This window comes from Dasypus novemcinctus, chromosome 24 (genome assembly GCF_030445035.2).
Source record: "Dasypus novemcinctus isolate mDasNov1 chromosome 24, mDasNov1.1.hap2, whole genome shotgun sequence".
Classification (NCBI taxonomy): domain Eukaryota; kingdom Metazoa; phylum Chordata; class Mammalia; order Cingulata; family Dasypodidae; genus Dasypus; species Dasypus novemcinctus.
In genome coordinates this window covers 10,658,516-10,665,021 of record NC_080696.1, presented here as the reverse complement: position 1 = coordinate 10,665,021, position 6,506 = coordinate 10,658,516, and the positions used below count along the sequence as shown (strand labels likewise).

Below are 6,506 nucleotides of genomic sequence, written 5' to 3'. Positions count from 1 at the left end.
AAACAGCAAGCAAACCAACGAGAAAACCAACTAAAGGGAGATGATGTAGCTCAATGGTTGAGCACCAGCTTCCCACATATGAGGTCCCAGTTTTGATCCCCCACCCCAGTACCTGAAAATAAAAAAAGCATACTAGACACTCTGAGGTGGAGCGTGAGAGTCCGCACCCCACCCTTTCACAGGCGGTGCTGAGGCCAGTGGGGGGTCCAGGCTTTCAGATCCTTCATGGCTGGCTCCACCCTGTGGCCCGGGGACCTGCAGCACCAGCCTCCTGGGCGCTTAGAGGAGAGCACTTCCTTGGGCTCAAGCACGAACCTACTGAATCAGAAGGTCCCCATTTCTCACCCCCCCTGGAAACGCTGCTCTGGAATCTGTGCTCGCCCAAGGTCAGAGCTGCACTCCCCGCTTGTCTGTAGTGAAAGATGGAGGGAAGTAAGGCTTGAGGACGATGAAATCGCTTTAGCATCAGTGACCGCAGGGAGCGCGGGCCTTTGCAGGGCCTTGGGGACACTGTGGTCATGTCAGATAAGTGAGCTGCTGCCTGCGCGGGGCGGGGGGAGGCCCTGGCACCATCGAGCGAGCAGCCTGCAGGCTCCAGGCAGGCTGGTGTAGAGGGCCAGGCCACCTGCGGGATGAAGAGCCAGACGGGGCTGCAGGGAGCCTCCAGCGTCAGAGCCGGACACGCCAGTCCAGCGCCGCCCTGAGGCCGGGCGTGATGTGGAGGAAGGCTTCGCTACTCGTGTTCTTTCTAAGGACTTCTCTATGATTGCAAAAGTAATACTGGTACGTAAATTAAAATTTTAGCAAATACAAGAAGACACACAGAAAAGAAAATCGAAATAATCCAAAGTCCCACTTCCCTGAGATGATCATTTTACATATCTGATATTTTGGTGCGTATTGTATATCCCATCTAAGCAATATGTGAGTATTTGTATGCATGTGTGTATGTATTTGTATGTATATATGTATGTACAGCCAAATATGATAAGAAAGACATAAATATAAATACACATGCAAATATATGCACACATGTAATATATGTGCACAAATGTAAATACACACATTTATGGTACGTATTAGGCATGCAAATAAACATGCTATGTATATATATATATACATGTGCTATGTATGTATGTACATACCCAAACATGTAATACATTACACATGCAAGAAAGCTTTTAAAATATAAATATGCATATATTTATATTATACATGTATAACAGTTTGCATAAATATGCACATGTAAATTATATTTGTTTACATAAAATATATGTATGTGTATACATGTATGCAAAAAATATAAAAACCTTATCAGTACAATATACATGTAACACAATGTAAATATCAATATACGTATATACATACACAATTATGTAACCTACTTTTTTATATTTAGCACTATATTGTATTTCATTCATTTAAGCAGGACATTCACAAAGTGCACATTTTAAATTTCCCAGTCTCCCACCACCACCCCCACCACACACACGCACACCTAGAGGTTATAAACGTTTGCAGATTACGCCAAGACACAGTGGAAAGTGAAGAGGTAAAATCAGCTCTTCCTTCCCATTAGAACCAGTGAACCAGATACTTGCACTTGGGAGAGCCGCCTCTAATCCTAGAGCGCCAGGTCCCAGCTCTGCCGGGACGCCCTGCACGCCCCACTCCACATGCTCACCACCACATCCAGCCAGGCCATCAGCCTCTCCAGCGCTCTCAGGTATGCTTCCGTTCAGCCCCCTCGACCCTCCAGTATTACATCGATTCTGCAAGTTCCAAGTGAACTGAAATGAATTTTGCTTTGCACTGTTTCAGGAGGAATTTACTATCTGTGATGTCCTAAACAAAGTTAGAAATCATGGTAGGAGCTGAGGATTGTCCCAGGTCAACCACAAAACCCAAAGCGTCCTTTTCCCCCCTTTATCTTTATCAAGAAGCTTAACTAGGCAAAGTCCAGAAAGTCTAGAAAGTTCTAAGCTCGATGATGCAGATTTTCATTAGATCCTTTAAGAATAAATGATTTCACGGAGCTCATTTCCACGTTTACTCAATTGACTCAATTTAAAACAAACTGTAACATGGAGCTCATAATAAGTCCAAACAGTCCGGGGATCATTTTCATTTTTGGAATAATAAGCCTTACTTCCGCCCCCCCCCCACAGCTGCAATTATGAAAGGATAGAAAATTAGATTTTAATTAATCAGCCGGTGTTCCTCTCCTCCTGTCCCTGGGGATTTTGAGACAGTAAAACTACTGAGTGGGGAAGAAACACGGCTTCCACCAAACGGTTCCATGGCCTGCTTTCTCTCAGAGGTTAAACACAACTCAAAGCAATGAGAGTGGCAACTAGTACCGGGCACACCAGACTCCTGGGGAGCAGGCTTGCCTCCCAGCAAGATGAAAACAAGAGGCAGCACCCACCAGCCCTTTGGAGAGCTCCCGGATGCGGCTTAGCTGCTGTCGGCGGGCGATCGAAGAGCCTGAGCCAGAAGACTTACTGCCCAGAGAAAACTGCCTCTGTCACCCCAACTCCAACCTGGTATGTGGGAGGAATGTGACCGCAAATGCCATCCTGCGCTTCTCTGCTCCCTCTTCCCAGCCACCCAAGACGCTGCTTTGTCTCAGGTACTGGCATTATAAGTCTTATTAATTATAGATCAATCTCTAATTCGAAGGTATGAGCCAAGACTGTAGGGGGTCTCATTAACATAAGATTAAAAGCTGACTCAGAGACTAATTATTTTGTAACAAAAAAGAAAAATCAGGCTAGATTCGTATTTGAGGAAAGCAGTTGCGCTATCATGCTCACATCGGTAAGGAATATTTTAAGATGCTCACTGTCATTTTTTCTGGGTCTTTCTGACTCTGCCTCTGTTTTGTTTTTCCATCACTGATGGTTAAACGTCCATTCATATGCTGATACAGACACATGTATAGGGACTCAGCAGGCAAGAATGATTTATGAATCGATCAAAGGAATTTCTTTAGATATGCGTTGGTAAACTTGGGAGGCCTGGTGTGAGCTAGAAAGACACAGTCAAGTTCAAACGTACTTATGAAATGCAAAATGAGCTTCATTTATTGATGATTACTGATGGAAGGTAAACAGACTATTTAGTCAATGAATAGGTTTGTTTAGCTCAACTATATTTCATTAAAGGGAGAAGATAAGATCTAGTCTCTACTCTCAGTACCAAAGGTTGGTTGGAAGATGTCCATAAATCTCTGGTAAGTTTTCAATTCTCTTTACCAAAATGAGGCATAAAGATGTTTCCAAAAGCTAGATTTAGTCAATTAAATTTTTCTATCTCTTTGGTGTAGGTTAAAGTGCCCTTTCTTTTATACAATGATGATGACAGTAGACAGTGGTTCTGAGATTGTTGCTGTCTTTTTTTATATTATTGGAGCTTTTGTTTTGTTTCATTTTATTCTCTAACTTAAGACAATAAAGTATGGTAACCTCAGGTTGGTTGCTATTTTTTAAAATTATATATGCATAGTTTGGTACTCGTTAGGAGGGGCCTTGGCTGTATGTAACAGAAAACCCAATTTACTGTGGTTTAAACAATAAAGATTACTGCCTCACGTAAGAGCACCCGACAGTAGAGTGTCCTATGTTGCTCAAGCAAATACCATGCAATGGGCTGGCCTAAACAAGGGGAATTTATTCGCTCATAGTTTTGAAGCAGAGACGCAAGTCCAAGTCAAGGCATCATCAAGGCATTACTTCCTTCCAGAAGACTGGAGTTCTGAGGCTGGTTGCCAGCAATCCTCGGCTCTTACCTTGTCATGTGGCAAGTCACATGACTGCTCCTTCTGGGGCTTTCTCTCTCTGTCTGAATTTCATTCTGCTTATAAAGGAATCCTGTAATAGGATTAAGAACCATCCTGGGCCACACCGTAACTGAAGTAGCTCACCACAAGGTCCTAAGTACCATGGATTCATATACACATGAATGGATTAAATTCAAGAAAATGTTTTTCTGGGGTATATACAGCTCCAAACCGTCACAGAAATTTATTGGCTTTAATTCTGTGTTTCTAACTGACCACTCTGCCATTTTTATTTTGTTGGTCTCTTGCCTTTATCTATGTATGCTCACGTCCTAAGGAGGCTGCTTCAGTTCCAGGCATTATATCTGTGCTCAATTCCAGAAGAAATGGAAAACACAATGTTGAAAGTGCTGGTACAGAGAGCAATAAGCTCCCCAGAGCTCCCTCCCACCCCTGTTCACTCCTGTTTATACACTGTTGACTAAAATTGTGTCAGAGGCACTTGCACCTGCCCAGCTACAGTGGAGTCTAAGAAAGAAAGCGGTTCACTTTTTTTTAAACTTCTATATTGGAAAAAAGAAGATGAAAATGGGTCAGGAATGAATGTTTTCTTAGCCAACCAATTGTGCCTGCCATATCCAGAAATCAGAAAGTCCAATCTATTTCAGAGTATTTTACAAGCTTTTAGTTCAGTGGTTCTCAAAGCGTGTTCCCTGTTCTATCAGCACAAGCAATCATTTGGGAATTTGTACAGAAATGTGAATTCTGGGACCAACTGAATAAAAAACTAAAGGAGGGGCCCGATAATCAGGAGATTCTGATACACATTCAAAATTGAGAACTGCTGTCTTAGCTATTGTTATAGCACTATTTCCTGGTACTGATCCTTTTTTCCCCCCTGTATTAGAGAAGTTGTGGGTTTATGGAACACTCATGCATAAAATACAGGCTTCCCCTATACCACCCTATTATGAACACTTTGCATTGGGATGGAACATTTGTTTGTATTGATGACAGCACATTTTTATAACTGTACTATTAACTATAGTCCATGGTTTAACTTAGGGTCCACTGTTTCTGTGGTGTAGTTCTATGGATTCTGGCAGTGATTCTTAATTGGAGGGATAGGAGCATGCCTTCTAGAAAAACATTGGGATAAATGCCTGGGAACAGGTGTGTGTGTGTGTGTGTGTGTGTGTGTGTGTGTGTGTGTGTGTATAAATTACTCATGAATTCTTTGCCCAGATTTAGTTGAGCTCTAGACCAATGGTTCTCAAATTTTCCCCTGAGTCTCTAATTTGGTAAGTCTGGGGTAGCCTCTAAATTTGCTTTTCTAATTAAGTATTAGATGATGCTGCCACTGCTGATCCTAAAAGTGAAGCCCTAAGTGTGTCCATAGACCAGCAGCCGCAGCACCTGAAACTTGTTAGAAATGCAGATTTTCTAGCCACACCAGCCCTACTGAATCTGAAGCTCTGGGAGTGGGGCCCAGTAATCTGTATTTTAACAAGTTTGCAAGGTAACTCTAATTCACCCTGAAGAACCACTTCCTAGACTAGAGCTTCTCAAACTTTCTTGTACATATAAATCACCTACAGATCTTGGTAAAATGTAGATTCTTTTTCAGTAGGTATGGGGTGAAGTCTGAAACTCTGCATTTCTAACAAGCTCCTAGGGGAAACCCCCCACCAACTGTGAACCACCCTTTGACTAGCGCTGGTCTAGGAGAGAGCAGCCCTCTCTGCAGAATGCTGCAATTGTGAGGTACTGCTACCAATGGGAGGTGGTATCACAGTCCTCAGGTGTGCTGATGCAAAACGAATTTCTATTTTTTTCCGGGGCAGTTATTCTGTAACTTCAGTGTGCATTGGAATCACCTGGGGAATTTACAAAAATGCAAATTTGTGAGCCCAACTCCCAGAAATCCAGGTGAAGTGGGTCTGTGATGACGCCAAATGTATCTTCTCTTTTACCAGGCACTGCAGATCACCAGAATGCAAGCAGTCATGATCCCCTAGCCACATGTCACCAAGCTTCCCCTAGGTTTGTGTCTTGCCTCCTCAACCATCTCCTGTTTAAGACAAGAACCATGTCTTCTCCGGCAGTGTGTCTCAAAATTTAAAGTGCACGTGCTTGACCTGGAGACCTTGCAAAAAGGAAGATTCAGTCGGTCAGGGGTGGGGGCCGGAGTATTTGCATTTCTAACCCTCCCCCAGGCGACGCCAATACTACTGGTCTGTGGACCACGACTTGAGAGATGGTGGCAAGACACTCCATCTCCCACTGTGTCCAGGCAAGAATGATCCCACAGCCTCATTTAAGGCACCTCTGTATAATGTATGCATTGACCATTTATCTTTTATACATCTCTACACTTTAATGCAGTGCATAATATAATAAAACTTCCATTATCTGATCTTCTCCAAATTGATTCCTTCTGGAGTTCATATAATTCTTAATTCAATTGTCCTGGGGACTCTCCTTGAGTAATAGGAATGCGAATGTTGCACGGCAGGATCAGAATTCTAAGTAACTTTGACAAATTGGAGAAACGTTATATTATAAATGAACAGGATAAGGTCCAACTGGGGAAGTTGCAAGACAGTGCCCTTAGGCATGACAAATAAAGGAAGTACCACGAAGAGAAAAATGGAAGAGACCTGGGCATGTGGAGTGGAAATCCAGAATCTCATCCCTCAAGGTGAGAAATTATGCTAAAAAATGA

At 42.9% G+C, this 6,506-nt stretch overlaps 1 long non-coding RNA gene across 1 annotated transcript; it reads left to right on the top strand.

Annotated features, from left to right (window-relative positions):
• Positions 1-2,277: 2,277 nt before the first annotated feature.
• On the top strand, positions 2,278-6,201 carry LOC105746435 (uncharacterized). Its single transcript, XR_001118806.3, has 3 exons — positions 2,278-2,632; positions 3,168-3,235; positions 5,758-6,201. It is a non-coding gene; the product is annotated as an uncharacterized lncRNA (long non-coding RNA).
• Positions 6,202-6,506: the final 305 nt, after the last annotated feature.